Genomic DNA, 15,495 nt, shown 5'->3' on the forward strand with positions numbered 1-15,495 from the left:
AAACTCCTAGCAGTGCCACACTGAGGAGCTTCTCTTTTTGCTATGCAAACACAAGAGTATCCAAAATTCGCTGAATCTGACTCCACTATGCATTAAAAATCCCTTAGCATCTTTTCCTCCACTCCAGCTTGGTCACCTGTTTTCATCACCTCATTTTCCCTAACGTTGAATGAAATCTTTTCCTAGGATAACTCTTCTGCTTTGCCTGCCTTGGCAGGTGAGATCAACAATTTTCCAATTAGAATTAGTCGGGCAGTTGGTGATTAGGATATGGATGTGCAGGAGCATGTCCAGAGAAGGGCCATGAGGATGAGCAGAGTCCTGGAGCTGCTCTGCTATGAGGACAAACTGAGAGAGTTGGGGTTGTTCAGTCTGGAGAAGAGAAGGCTCCCAGGAGACCTTCTTGTGGCCTTCCAGGATCTGAAGGGGGCTACAAGGAAGATGGGGAGGGACTTTTTAGGATGTCAGGGAGTGATAGGACCAGGGGGAATGGAAAAAAAAATAGAAACAGGTAGATTCAGATTGGGTGTTAGGAAGATGTTCTTCCCCATGAGGGTGGTGAGAGACTGGCAGAGGTTTCCCAGGGAGGTGGTGGAAGCCTCATCCCTGGAGGGTTTTGCAGCCAGGCTGGAGGTGACTGTGAGCAACCTGCTGTGGTGTGAGGTGTCCCTGCCCATGGCAGGGGGGTTGGAACTGGCTGAGCCTTGAGGTCCCTTCCACCCCTGACAATTCTGTGATTCTATGATTCTATAATATGAAGCCATGCATGCTGTTGGTGGAACGGAGACAGAGAGAATACATAAGGTGATGTGACAGAAGAGTGCAGACTCCAACTACAGGCTGGATTTAAAGCAGCTTCTGTTGCTGAGCTTCACCATTAAGCACCAGAGACTCCATCAATGACAAGCATTGATTGTAGGAAAATTTCCACCTCAGATACAGAAATTCCAACAGCTGAAGAAACCAGGAACTAGAAGTTCCACTTCTTCTGGAACAGAAGTCATTCAACACTGACTCCCACATTCCAGAGGAAAAACAATATCCAAACTGTATCAGAAGGCTCATTTTTGATTGTTCTGTCAAGTATGGCAGTGAAAACTGTCATAGAGGAGAAGGGGAAGGGGAAGGGAAAGGGGAAGGGAAAGGGAAAGGGAAATGGAAAGGGAAAGGGAAAGGGAAAGGGAAAGGGAAAGGGAAAGGGAAAGGGAAAGGGAAAGGGAAAGGGGAAGGGGAAGGGGAAGGGGAAGGGGAAGGGGAATGGGAGGAGAAGGGAAGGGAATTGTATCAGAAGGTTAAGTTTTGATTGTTCTGTAAAGTATGACAGTGAAAACACTCACAGATGGAAAGGGAAAGGGAGGAGGAAAAGGGAGAGAAAGAGGAAAATGGAGAAGAAGAGAAAGAAAGAGAGAGGAAGAGAAAGAAAGCGAGAGAAAGAGAAAGGGAAAGAAAGAGAAAGAAAGAGAAAGAGAGAAAGAGAAAGAGAAAGAGAAAGAGAAAGAGAAAGAGAAAGATAAAGATAAAGAGAAACACAAAGAGAAGGTGAAAGAGAGAAAGAAGAAAAAAGAGAAAGAGAAAGAGAAAGAAAGAGAAAGAGAAAGACAAAGAGAAAAAGAGAAAGAGAAAGAGAAAGAGAAAGAGAAAGAAAGAGAAAAAGAGAAAGAGAAAGAGAAAGGAAAGAAGAGACAAAAGGGAAAAGAGAAAGAAAAGATCAAAGAATTTGGGAAGGCACACAGAAAGATAAGTCAATCTAGAGTATTGACTCAGGCTCCAGCTCAATAAAGCAACATTCAGCTTAATTACCTGCTTCAATTTACTTAGGCAAATTTTAGTCCATAACAGAGCTTCCCTCAAGCTTCTTCTAGATTCTGTAGAGGTGCCCAGTTTGTTTCTGCAGGCTAAATTGCAACTGTAGAGCCACAGGGCTCTGCACCATTCTTTCTGTCAAAATGTTAATGAGACTAAATTAAGCCTTTTTCTTTTCCTCCAGAGACACTATTAACATTTAACAGCTCTCAAACAAGGAGCAATCTTTCTTCTTACACCTTTTTTAGAATCACAAAAGTGATTTACCACATCCAGTTCATCATATATTTGTCTTTTGTGTGTGTGTGTGTCTTGTGTTCTCAAACACTCTTTTCATCTTCTCTTTCTGACTGTCTCCTCTTTGTGTCTCCTATGGCCAAGCAAGAAGTAGAGGGATGTTTTGGTTAAGACAACAAATATTGAAGACCACTGAGACATGAGTTCTATGAGCTGCAATGGACAGGCTTGGCCATTTCAGAGATGTAATTCCATCTAGTTCATGTTCCCAGATGAAGTGCAAAGTTCAACAGCTCCTCCTGGGGTTTTGTGCTAAGATTTAGATTTAGGGAACTGTTACAGTTGCTTGATCTTTAGGAAGATGATGGAGCAAATCCTCTTCAAAGCCATTTGTAAAGATCACAGAGTCACAGAAACATTCAGCCTGGAAAAGACCTTCAGGATCACCAAGTCCAACCCAGAACCCTACTCTACAAAGCTCACCCCTAAACCACAGCCCCAAGCACCACAGCCAAACCACCTGCAAACACAGCCAGGCTTGGGGACTCCACCACCTCCCTGCCCAGCACATTCCAATCCCTGACCACTCTTGATGGGAAAAGATTTTTCCTAATGTCCAGTCTAAACTTACCCAGTCATAGCTTGAGGCCACTCCCTCTTATTCTATCACTAATTACCTGTGAGAAGAGACCAGCACCAACTTATCCACAATGTTCTTTTTCCAGAGAAGGAGACTCCACACCCCCTTGGTGGAGCCTGTTCCAGTGCTCTGTGACCCTCACAGTGAAGAAGTTCTTCCTCATGTTGAGGTGGAACCTCCTGTGCTGGAGTTTATTTCCATTGCCCCTTGTCCTATCCTAGGGTGCAAGTGAGCAGAGCCTGTCCCCTCCCTCTTGACCCCCAGACCTCAGATTATTAAATCCCTTCTCAGTCTTCTCCTCTCCACACTAACCACCCCCAGGGTTCTCAGCCTCTCCTCCCCAGGCAGTGCTCCACTCCCTTCAGCATCCTTGGAGCCTTCCCTTGGACTCTGTCTAGCAGATCCCTGTCCCTCTTGAACTGGGCAGCCCAGAACTGGATGCAATATTCCAGGTGAGGTCTCAGCAGGGCAGAGTAGAGGGGGAGGAGAACCTCCTTGGCTCTGCTGGCCACACTCCTCTGAATGCCCCCCAGGATCCCATTGGCCTTCTTAGCCAGAAGGGCACATCAAGGAAGTTTGACTAGAGAGTCAGCAAAGACCCCATCCAACCCTCATGGCTCTGTGATTCTGCTCTCCAGGCCAGCTCCATATTCATTTGGAACCAGCTGCAGATCTCAAGGGAGGTCTTTGACTCTCACTCTTTGCTTTGTGCTAAATAGCAAGTTACAATAAGGATGTAGATATATAATTTTTTAGCTCTGCTGCGCAGGAATTTAATCTAGGCCCCAAAAATGTGACTGTTCTGGGGCAGACCAAAGGTCCATCTCATTTCTTGTCTGCTACCTGTCAGCAAGCAGGGTCAGATGTTAAATAGCAAAGTACAAGAGCAGTCAAGCCTACAGCAACACTCCCCTTGGTACACTTCCTCATGCCAATTTGATCTATTCTCTCTTTCCTTTTCTTGACATCCAAAGCCCTTTTATAGATGGCTCTGTGGGGTATTGAAGCCAACAGATAGAAGCAGACAGGTGGGGGGATTAAAAAAATAAAAAAGGTTGAAAGAAGTCAGGTGTAAGGAGGGAAGAACACTGTGCTGAGTTCCTCCCTTGCAAGGCAGCAGGTAATGAAGAGACTGAGATGACACAGGCTTTGAACCAGTGATCATTCAAACTCTTCTTTGATGGTGGTTTTCCACAGCTTGACCTGCCCAGCTGTGCAATGGGGGGGTCCTGAGCCTCAGGTGAGTATCCCAGGGAGCTGGTCGCTGCATGAGAAAGGCTTTGCTTTACTTTTAGAGTTTGGAAGTACCACTCCTGCCAAAGAATATTGTCCTTTATTCCTTATCTGCATGATAAGCCTACTTCTCTTATTATTTTTCTTTTCTCTTTCCACTGGAAGAATGATCTCATTATGTGATACCAGATTGAGGGAGTTCAGAGCACAGGTTTTCAGTCCTTCTGATATAATACAATTCTACTTCAGCAATCCCAAATTTCTCTTCCCTTATTTTTCCACTCACTTCCAGAAACCTTCATCCTCCAGTGATCACTTGTTATGCTTCCTTCTTTGGAGATGAAAGTCAGGCAGGTCTCCTTAATTTTAGCAGCACAGAAACATAGAATCATTAATGTTGGAAAAGACCTCTAAGATCATAAGGATCAAGGTCATCCAGCCTTCTACCCAACACTTCCATGACCATGAGGCCATGTCCTGACATGTCACATCTACTCCTTTTTTCAGCACCTCCAGGGAAGACAACATCATCTAATGGAAGATGTCCCTGCTCACTGCAGCAGGGTTGGATTGGATGACCTTTGGAAGTCCATTCCAACCCAAACCATTCCATGATACTATGGTGGCCTCCTCAGGCAGCCTGTTCCAAGGCCTCACCAAACAATCAGATTTTTATATAGATAGTAGTCAACTAAAGTTACTACACAAGTCTGTGTGGATGGTACTAGAATACTTCTAACTCCGCTCCAGTTCTACTTAAAACAAATCAAAACCAAATCAGAATCAGAATCAACTAACCAGGTTGGAAGAGACCTCCAAGATCATCAATTCCAACTGATCACCCAACCCTAACTAATCAACTAGACCATGGCACCAAGTGCCTCATCCAGACTCTTCTTAAACACCTCCAGGGACATCAACCCCACCACTTCCCTGGGCAGCACATCCCAATGGCTAATCTCTCTGTCTGGGAAGAACTTCTTTCTAAGATCAAGCCTAAACTTCCCCCTGCACAACTTGAGACTGTGTCCTCTTGTTCTGGTGCTGGTTGCCTGGGAGAAGAGACCAACCCCCACCTGGCTACAACCTCCCCTCAGGTAGTTGTAGACAGCAATAAGGTCTCCCCTGAGCCTCCTCTTCTCCAGGCTAAACACCCCCAGCTCATCTAATGGAAGATGTCCTGGCTCACCGCAGCACGGTTGGATTAGATGACCTTTGGAGGTCCCTTCCAACCCAAACCATTCCATGATACTATGGTGGCCTCTTTGGGCAGCCTGTTCCAAGGTGTCACCAAACAATCAGATTTTTATATAGATAAGTAGTCAACTAAAGTTACTACAACAAAGTCTGTGTGGATGGTACCATCCCAGCCACAAAATATGTCAGAGTTTGGAATGGACCTCAAGAGATCATCAGGTCCAAACCCTTGCCAGAGCAGCATCACTTAGGGTAGTCCACAGAGGAATGCATCCAGGTGGGGTTGGAAAGGCTCCAGAGAAGGAGACTCCACAACCTCCCTGGGCAGCCTGTTCCAGGGCTCTGTCACCCTCACTCTAAAGAAGTTTCTCCTCATGTTGAGCTGAAATCTTCTCTGTTCAAGTCTGAACCCATTGTTCCTTGTCCTATCACTGTGAACCACCCAAAAGAGCCTGGCCCCCTCCCCTTGACACCCACCCCTCACATATTGATAGACATTGATCAGATCCCTCTCAGCCTTCTCTTCTCCACACTAACCACCCCCAGGGCTCTCAGTCTCTCTTCACAGGGGAGATGCTCAAGTCCCCAAATCCTCCTCCTGGCTCTCCCTTGGACTCTCTCCAGCAGGTCTCTGTCTCTCTTGAGCTGGGGAGCCCCAAACTGGACACAGGATTGCAACTGTGGTCTCTTCAGGGCAGAGTAGAATGATTCTAATCCAGCTCCAGTTGAAAAGAAAAAAAAAAAAAGAAAAGAAAGAGAAAGAAAAGAAAAGAAAAGAAAAGAAAAGAAAAGAAAAGAAAAGAAAAGAAAAGAAAAGAAAAGAAAAGAAAAGAAAAGAAAAAGAAAAGAAAAGAAAAGAAAGAAAGAAGAAAGAAAAGAAAAGAGAAGAGAAGAGAAGAGAAAGAGAAAGAGAAGAGAAAGAGAAAGAAAAGAAAAGAAAAGAAAAGAAAAGAAAAGAAAAGAAAAGAAAAGAAAAGAAAAGAAAAGAAAAGAGAGAAAAATCCCAAACAAAACCAACAAAAACCCAACCAACCAGTAACAAAAAGGGCAAAACTGCAGGGAAAATCTTTGAGCCACACTGACTCAGAGATCACAAAATTTGAATAATTTCTTTTGTCTAAGTTAAGGAAATAGGACTGAAGGTAATTGCTAAGCATTCAATTCAATTTCTGTATGCAGCAGCACCACGCTGCAGCTGTACCTCCAACACTGGGTTCAGGCTTGGGCTTCTCACTCCAAGAAGGACATTGAGGTGCTGGAGTGTGTCCAGAAAAGGGCAACCAAGCTGGGGAAGGGTCTGGAGAACAGGGCTGGGAAGGAGCAGCTGAGGGAGCTGGGGGTGTGCAGTGTGGGGAAGAGGAGGCTGAGGAGACCTCATTGCTCTCTACAGCTCCCTGAAGGGAAATTGGATTGAGGTGGGGGTTGGGCTCTCCTCCCTTGTGTCAGGTGATAGAAAGAGAGGAACTGACCTGAATTTGTGCCAGGGGAGGTTTAAGTTAGACATTAGGATTTTTTTTTTAACTGAAGGAGTGGTCAGGCATTAATTAGAACAGGCTGCCCAGGGAGGTGGTGGAGTCACCATCCCTGGAGGTGTTCATGAAATGTGTGGACACAGCACTTTGGGACATGGTTTAACAGCACAGTGGTGTTGGGTTGATGTTTGGACCCCATGGTCTCAGAGATCTTTTCCAACCCAAACAATTCTGTGGTTCTATGATTCTGTATTAGAATCAGTCAGGGTTGGAAGAGACCACAAGGCTCAGCCAGTTCCAACCCCCCTGCCATGGGCAGGGACACCTCACACTACATCAGACTGGGCAGAGCCTCATCCAGCCTGGCTGCAAACACCTCCAGGGATGGAGCCTCAACCACCTCCCTGCACAACCCATTCCAGGGTATTGCTCTGTGTGTTCTGTAATCTCAGCCGTGAGTCAGTGCTGACCTCTGAAAACTGTTCAAAAGTCAGCAGGAGCCTGAGTGAAGTCTTTCTGAATGCCATGGGAGATGTTAATCCTCAAGGCAGAAAAAATTCAGCTACAAAGTTATGCCAAGGCACAAAGCTTTGATTTTTGAATCATACTCATAGGACACTAAGAGTGGTGGTGGCTTTTATACCAATTATGCTTCTGCTTCCCCTTGTCCTGTAGAAGACATCTGTAAGGATTATTCATAGGGAGCAAACATGTCTGTGAGGAAGTTCTTGGAACTGGTTCCTGCCATATGGGAGCAGCTCTCTGGGGCTGCTCTGCATTAGTAACAGCTTCATAAAGTTGCTGGTAGGCAATTAATGACATAATTGCAAACTGGCAGGGGAAAAGATTGATATCAGAAAGCAAAGCTGAGCCTTCATCCACTGTCAGACAATACAGTGAAGATTGCAGGTTTCTAGGCATAAATCTTTATGGTTTTCCAAAGACCTTTGTCCTATAAGGGTTGGACTGGATGGTCTTGGAGATCTCTTCCAACCTGGTGATTCTATGATTTTATGATAAAGTACTAAAATGTCTGCTAATTAATTAATATTAACTTTGCAAAAGTTAATATTAACTTTCATATTAGTTCATATTAACTTTGCAAAAGTTAATATGAACTATGCAAGAGCAGCCCCAAGGAGAAGGAGCTGGGAGTGCTGGTGGGCAGCAAGTTCTGCACAGGACAGCAGTATGTCCTGGGGGCCAAGAAGGCCAATGGGGTCCTGGGGGGCATTCAGGGGAGTGTGGCCAGCAGAGCCAGGGAACTTCTCCTCCCCCTCTACTCTGCCCTGGTGAGACCTCCTCTGGAATACTGCAACCAGTTCTGGGCTGCCCAGTTCAGGAGGGACTGGGATCTGCTGGAGAGACTCCAACAGAAAGCAACCAGAATGATTGAGGGACTGAAGAATTGACTGAGGAGGAGAGGCTGAGAGCCCTGGGGGTGTTTAGTCTGGAGAAGAGAGGACTGAGAGGGGATTAATAAATGTTTATAAATATCTGAGGGCTGGGGGTCAGGAGGGAGGGGACAGGCTCTGCTCAGTTGCACCCTGGGATAGACAAGGGGTAATGGATATAAACTGCAGCACAGGAGGTTCCACCTCAACAGGAGGAGGAACTTCTTCACTATGAGGGTCCCAGAGCCCTGGAACAGGCTGCCCAGAGAGGTTGTGGAGTCTCCTTCTCTGGGGACTTTCAGGCCCAATCCAGATGCATTCCTGTGTGACCTGTGCTGGATTCTCTGGTCCTGCTCTGGCAGGCTGTTTGGACTGGAATATCTCTAGACATCCCTTCCAACCCCTAACATCCTGCAAACCTGTGATCCTGTGATCCTGCATATTGCTCAGAGAAGCTGTGGATGCCTCATCCCTGGAAGTGTTGAAAACCAGGCTGGATGAGGCTGAGAGCAGCCTGGTCTAGTAGGAGGCACCTCTGCCTATGGCAGGGGAGCTGGATCCAAATAATATTTGATGTCCCTACCAACTCAAGCCATTCCATGATGCTATAACTATAAAATGTTTCCAAAAGTTTTCCCTCACTGCTTTATCAGCTTTCTCTGGAAGCTGATTTCCTTTCCTATCTTCCTGAAGAGGAGAGGGGCTGATTACAAATAAATGGAATTATTTCTGAACAGAATCCTCAAACTCATGGCAATGTCTGCTTGACCTGACACACCAATGCCTCCAGCATTGCACTTCTGCTCCCCTGAGGCACTGATACTCAGTTTTACTACAGCACTCTTAGTGAAGGAAAGCAGTGTACTACCCTTCCATATCTTGATCCTTTTAAGTCTGGCTTAAATGAGTCTTCAGCATGACATATTTTCCAGTAAAGCAACCTGGCAGCTCAGAAAACCAAATCTCAGAACAGCCTGAGTTGCAAGCAGAAGGCAGAGATGTGGAAGAAGGTAGAATCCCCTTTCCCTTTGCACACATTGTCAGACATCCTTGCAAATGAAGTTTCCAGAAAAGGGGGAGGGGGAAGAAAAAAAGAAAGGAAAGAAAGGGAAGAAAGGGAAGAAAGGAAAGAAAGGAAGAAAGAAAGTAAGAAAGCAAGAAAGCAAGAAAGAAAGAAAGGAAGAAAGAAGGAAAGAAAAGAAAGACAAAGAGAGAAAGAAAAAGAAATAGAGAAATAAAGAAAAAGAAAGAAAAGAAAGAACAGAAGAATGGAAGAATGGAAGAAAGGAAGAAAGAAGAAGAGAGAAGAGAAGAGAAAGAGAAACAAAAGAATGGTGGAAGGAAGGAGGAAAGCAAACAAGAAAGCAAGAAAGAAAAATAAAGCAAGCAAGCAAGAAAGAAAGCATGCAAGAAAGAAAGAAAGCAAGAAAGCAAGCAAGAAAGAAAACAAGCAAGCAAGAAAGAAAGAAAACAAGAAAGCAAGAAAGAAAGAGAGCAAGAAAGGAAAGAAAGAAAAGAAAGAAAGCAAGCAAGAAAGAAAGCAAGAAACAAGCAAGAAAGAAAACAAGCAAGTAAGCAAGAAAGAAAACAAGAAAGCAAGAAAGAAATAGAGCAAGAAAGGAAAGAAAGAAAGAAAAGAAAGAAAGCAAGAAAGAAAGTAAGTAAGTAAGAAAGAAAGCAAGAAAGAAAGAAGCAAGAAAGAAAGAGAGCAAGAAAGCAAGCAAGAAAGAAAGAAGGAAAGAAAGAAAGAAAGAAAGAAAGAAAGAAAGAAAGAAAGAAAGAAAGAAAGAGAAAGAAAGAAAGAAAGAAAGAAAGAAAGAAAGAAAGAAAGAAAGAAAGAAAGAAAGAAAGAAAGAAAGAAAGAAAGAAAGAAAGAAAGAAAGAAAGAAAGAAAGAAAGAAAAGAAAGAAAGAAAGAAAGAAAGAAAGAAAGAAAGAAAGAAAGAAAGAAAGAAAGAAAGAAAGAAAGAAAGAAAGAAAGAAAGAAAAGAAAGAGAGAGTCATGTTCCTGCTAAACCCAGATTATTACTCTCTCACAGGTTTACAGGATGTTAGGGGTTGGAAGGGACCTTCCAAGACCATCCAGTCCAATCCCTGTGCCAGAGCAGGACTATAGAATCCAGCACAGGTCACACAGGAATGCATCCAGATGGGTCTTGAAAGTCTTCAGAGAAGGAGGCTCCACAACCTCTCTGGGCAGCCTGCTCCAGAGCTCTGTCACCCTCCCTGTGAAGAAGTTCCTCCTCATGTCAGGACAGTCAGTTCCACTCCTCTCAGCAGGAAGTCCGGGATGAAAAGAATATATCAACAGAAAACCAGAACAGAACAAAACAACAACCAGAAGAATCCCACCCAACACAAACAACCAACAAAACAAACAAAAAAAAACCCCAAACAAATGAAACACCCAAGAAAAAATTAAATCAAACCCACCCCACCACCAAAAAACACACAACCAACCACAAACCAAACAAACAAGAACACAAATAAACAAAATATTAGGCTGTAAATATGACTGCGAGAGGGAAAATGTGTTTCATGCATTGCACTTTCCAGTACTGGAAATACATACCCAGACTCTTGCTTTATTCTCCCAGTTCCAGATGACCTCAAGGGGAGGTAATTTATCTGCATTAACACATGAACACCTCATAACTTTTACCCCTCAGCTGTTTCATAGATTCATAGAATGGTTTGGGTTGGAAGGGACCTTAAAGATCATCCAGTTCCAACCGCCCCACCACGGGCAGGGACACCTCCCACCAGCCCAGGTTTCTCAAAGCCTCATTCAAGCTGGCCTTGAGCACCTCCAGGGAGGGAACATCCATAACCTCCCTGGGCAACCTGTTCCAGTGTCTCACCACCCTCACTGGAAAGGAGTCCAGAGAAGGGCCATAAGGATGATCAGAGGGATGGAGCTCCTGTCCTATGAGGACAGACTGAGAGAGTTGGGGTTGTGCAGTCTGGAGAGGAGAAGGCTCCCAGGAGACCTTCTTGTGGCCTTCTAGGGTCTGAAGGGAGCTCCAAGAAAGCTGGGGAGGGACTTTTTAGGATGTCAGGGAGTGATAGGAGCAGGGGGAATGGAACAAAACCTAGAAATGGGTAGATTCAGATTGGATGTTAGGAAGAAATCCTTTTCCATGAGGGTGGTAAGAGACTGGCACAGGTTGCCCAGGGAGGTGGTGGAAGCCTCATCCCTGGAAGTGTTTGCAGCCAGGCTGGAGATGGCTGTGAGCAACCTGCTGTGGTGTGAGGTGTCCCTGCCCAAGGCAGGGGGGTTGGAACTGGCTGATACTTGGGGTCCCTTCCAACCTTAACAATTCTCTCATTCTAAAAGCCTTGCCCACCTAGCACCTGAGCATGCCATTCTACCCTCTAAAAATAAGTCAGAATATTCTATTTTTTTTCTTTCAAGAACTCAGGGCACAGTTATTACTTTTCCCCTATTTCACACATCAGCTATCTGAATTGCTGCAGGGCACAGAATGTGGCCCCAGTGCCCAGACAGACAGATAAGTAAAATATCTACATTTATCTCTATAATTAAGAGAGAACTCCAAAGCCCAGTGGCTTGTGATGTGAGAGCTGCACAGCAGCTGGAGCAAGGTGTTCAGGATGATGCTGGCTGCTGTCCTGCTAGCTCTGTCAGGAGGCTAAATGATTGTGATACTGGTTCCAAAAACATCCATGCAGGGATGGCTGTAATTTAATATTGTGGATGAGAAAATACAGTGGTCTTTGCACTTTTTTTTTTTTTTTTTTCACCATAGAGGTAAATGAGTTCTCCTGGGATGGATTGGGGTAGAAGGTTGGGAGGAAAAGAATTGAGGGGGGGGGGGAAAAAAGAGGGGGAGAATAAGTTTTGGGCTCCTTGATTACATGCCAGTGCCCAGTAAAAAGAGATGGATAGAAAGAGCATAGAAACACTGCTGTGGGAAATTCTCCTTGGGAAAATGAGGATGTGTAGTGCTGGGTTGGTTTGGAGCTCTGGTAACCTCTGTTGCACTGTGGAAAGCTCTCATTCCCCCTGAAAAAAAATATGCCAAATGCCTTCATAATTCTAGATCCACTGCCATCTGTGTTTGAGTGGCAGGCTGGCAGAGCACTGAAAGCTCAGCTTGCCCTCCCTTGCTGGTGAACAACATGAGAGGTGTTAGAGCTGATTTCTGACATACTTGGGGACAAATCTGTCTCAGGCCAGGCTGCAGATATCCATCAAAGTATTGATGTGGAGTTTAACTCTCTGCTTGAGAGGCTCAGAGAAGCCAAAGGTGAACATGTATGTCAAGGGATGCAGGGAGTCTCTTGCCAGATCCAGTCTCTCAGATCCTGCAAACAATGAGTGGGGAGCACAAGCTCAGAGCTCATTCATTTGTTTGGCCATCCTGCTGTGGTGGTTTAAGCCCAGCTGGCAACAAATCACCACACAGCTGTTAACTCACACTTCCCCCTTTTAGTGGGGTGGAGAGGAGAAAAATATAACAAATGGCTCATGAGCTCAGACAAGCACAGAGAGGCCAGAGGCAAAAAAAAAAAATGCTCAAAAATAACAGACTCAACCTAAAAAAAAAAAAAAAAGGGAAACTGGGGCTTGAGGTCAGTTTGTAACAGCTCCTCTCTGCTGCTCCCTTCTCCTCATGCTTTTTCCTGCTCCAGCATGGTCCAGAGGGACCTTGCCAGGCTGGACAGATGTGCAGAGTCCAACAGGATGGCATTCAACAAGTCCAAGTCCCAGGTGCTGCACTTTGGCCACAACAACCCCATGCAGAGCTACAGGCTGGGGACAGAGTGGCTGGAGAGCAGCCAGGCAGAGAGGGACCTGGGGGTACTGGTTGACAGCAGCTGAACAGGAGCCAGCAGTGTGCCCAGGTGGCCAAGAGAGCCAATGGCATCCTGGCCTGCATCAGGAATAGTGTGGCCAGCAGGAGCAGGGAGGTCATTGTACCCCTGTACACAGCACTGGTTAGGCCACACCTTGAGTACTGTGTCCAGTTCTGGGCCACTCAGTTCAAGAAGGACATTGAGAGACTTGAATGTGTCCAGAGAAGGGCAAGGAGGCTGGAGAGGGGTCTGGAGCACAGCCCTGTGAGGAGAGGCTGAGGGAGCTGGGGGTGTTTAGCCTGGAGAAGAGGAGGCTCAGGGCAGACCTCATTGCTCTCTACAACTACCTGAAGGGAGGCTGTAGCCAGGAGGGGGTTGGTGTCTTCTCCCAGGCAAGCAGCACCAGAACAAGAGGACACAGTCTCAAGCTGTGCCAGGGGAAGTTTAGGCTGGAGGTGAGGAGAAAGTTCTTCCCAGAGAGAGTAATTGGCCATGGAATGTGCTGCCCAGGGAGGTGGGGGAGTCCCCATCCCTGGAAGTGTTCAACAAAAGCTTTGCTGTGGCACTTGGAGCCATGGTTTAGTTGTCAGGAGGTGTTAGGGATTAGGTAATAGGTCGGACTTGATGACCTCTGAGGTCTTTTCCACCCTGGTTGAATCTGAGATTCTGTGAAACAAGTGCCCCACTAGAGTACCTCCAGGGGCTCTCATTTCTGCTGGGACATCTGGAGCATCTGTTCTGGGCTCCCCAGTTCAGGAGGGACAGGGATCTGCTGGAGAGAGTCCAACAAAGGGCTGTGAGGATGCTGAAGGGCCTGGAGCAGTGCCTGGGGAGGAGAGGCTGAGAGCCCTGGGGGTGGTTAGTGTGGAGAGAAGACTAAGAGAGGATCTGATCAATGTCTCTAAATATCTGAGGGCTAGGTGGCAAGAGGGAGAGAACAGGCTCTGCTTACTTGCAGGCTGTGATAGGACAAGGGATAAGGGATGGAAACTACAGCACAGGATGTTCCACCTCAACAGGAAGAGGAAAGTCTTCACTGTGAGGCTCACAGAACACGGAGCAGGCTGCCCAGAGAGCTTGTAGAGTCTCCTTCTCTGGAGACTTTCCAGTCCCATCTGGATGCATTCCTGTGTGACCTGTGCTGGATTTCCTGGTCTTGCTCTGGCAGGGGGGTTGGACTTGATGATCTTGGAAGGTTCCTTCCAACCCCTAATATCCTATGATCCTATGGAGTCTTACACCTCTCATTTCACTCTAATTTTGTTCTAAATTTGCTTAATTTTGATCACAGATGTGAGGATCCAAGATGTTTTTCTTTCCCCATGTTCCTGAGCTACTCTGTCTGTATGGATGCAGGACCTGCTGGGTACACTGAACCCAGTCCTACTTGTAGCCATTAACTGTTTGACAGAGTGGGGATGTATTGCAGTCATCTATTATTTTTCTTGACACTATTGGCAGGAATTCAGTAGCAATGTGTCATTTATAGCAATATACCTTCAAAGATGTCAATGCAAAGAAGTTGGATCAGGTTGTAGCACATTTGAGGCAGTCAGCACTACCCAGCTCTTGCTATCAGTCATCAGACACCCACTGGGATTATTACAGAATCTTCCAGTCCAGCCCCCTGCCAGAGCAGGACCAGAGAATCCAGCACAGGTCACACAGGAACACATCCAGACAGGGCTGGAGATGCTCCAGAGGAGACTCCACAACCTCTCTGGGGAGCCTGTTCCAGTGCTCTGTGAGACTCACAGTGAAGAAGTTCTTCCTCAGCTTGAGGTGGAACCTCCTGTGCTGTAGTTTCCATCCACTGTCCCTTGTCCTATCCCAGGGCACAAGTGAGCAGAACCTGTCCCTGTCCCTTCCTTCCTGACCCCCAGCCCTCAGCTATTGATACACATTGATTAGATGCCCTCTCAGTCTTCTCCTCTCCAGACTAAACAGCACCAGGTCAGTGCTTTTGTCCCTTCAACAGTCCTTGTAGCCTTTGGTTGGGCTCCCTCAAGAACATCCCTGTCCCTTTTGACCTGGAAATTTTCCTTCATGTTAAGCTCAGAACTTGCAATGGAAGAAGGGAAGGGGAAGGGGAAGGGGAAGGGGAAGGGGAAGGGGAAGGGGAAGGGGAAGGGGAAGGGGAAGGGGAAGGGGAAGGGGAAGGGGAAGGGGAAGGGGAAGGGGAAGGGGAAGGGGAAGGGGAAGGGGAAGGGGAAGGGAAGGGGAAGGGGAAGGGGAAGGGGAAGGGGAAGGGGAAGGGGAAGGGGAAGGGGAAGGGGAAGGGGAAGGGGAAGGGAAGTCTTCTCCTCTCCAGACTAATCAGCCCCAAGTCTCTCAGCCTGGCTGCTTCATTTGGCTATCCTGGATGTGGCCGTTTCCCATCTTGTGTAAAACTAACCCTCTGATAGCCAAATCCAAGACACCTGCAATGTTAAACAGAAAGAGCCTAGCCCCAGGGCAGCTGGGTTTCACTTCACAAAAGCAATGATGATGTGAGCAATGATGCATCACAAAAGGATGCATCACAAAAGCAATGATCATGTGAGCAATGATGCATCAGCTCTGGCATGCAGTAAAGGAAAACTAACTTGCCTCCAAATGTCCTATAGGTTGCTCATCATTTAGATCACTCTGGAGGTTGCTTAATTCACTACTTCTTTTCCAAAGGTCTTCGAGGAGCTATTAGTACAGAGAAAATTCAA

This window comes from Indicator indicator, chromosome 6 (assembly GCF_027791375.1).
Source record: "Indicator indicator isolate 239-I01 chromosome 6, UM_Iind_1.1, whole genome shotgun sequence".
In the NCBI taxonomy this organism is placed as follows: Eukaryota; Metazoa; Chordata; class Aves; order Piciformes; family Indicatoridae; genus Indicator; species Indicator indicator.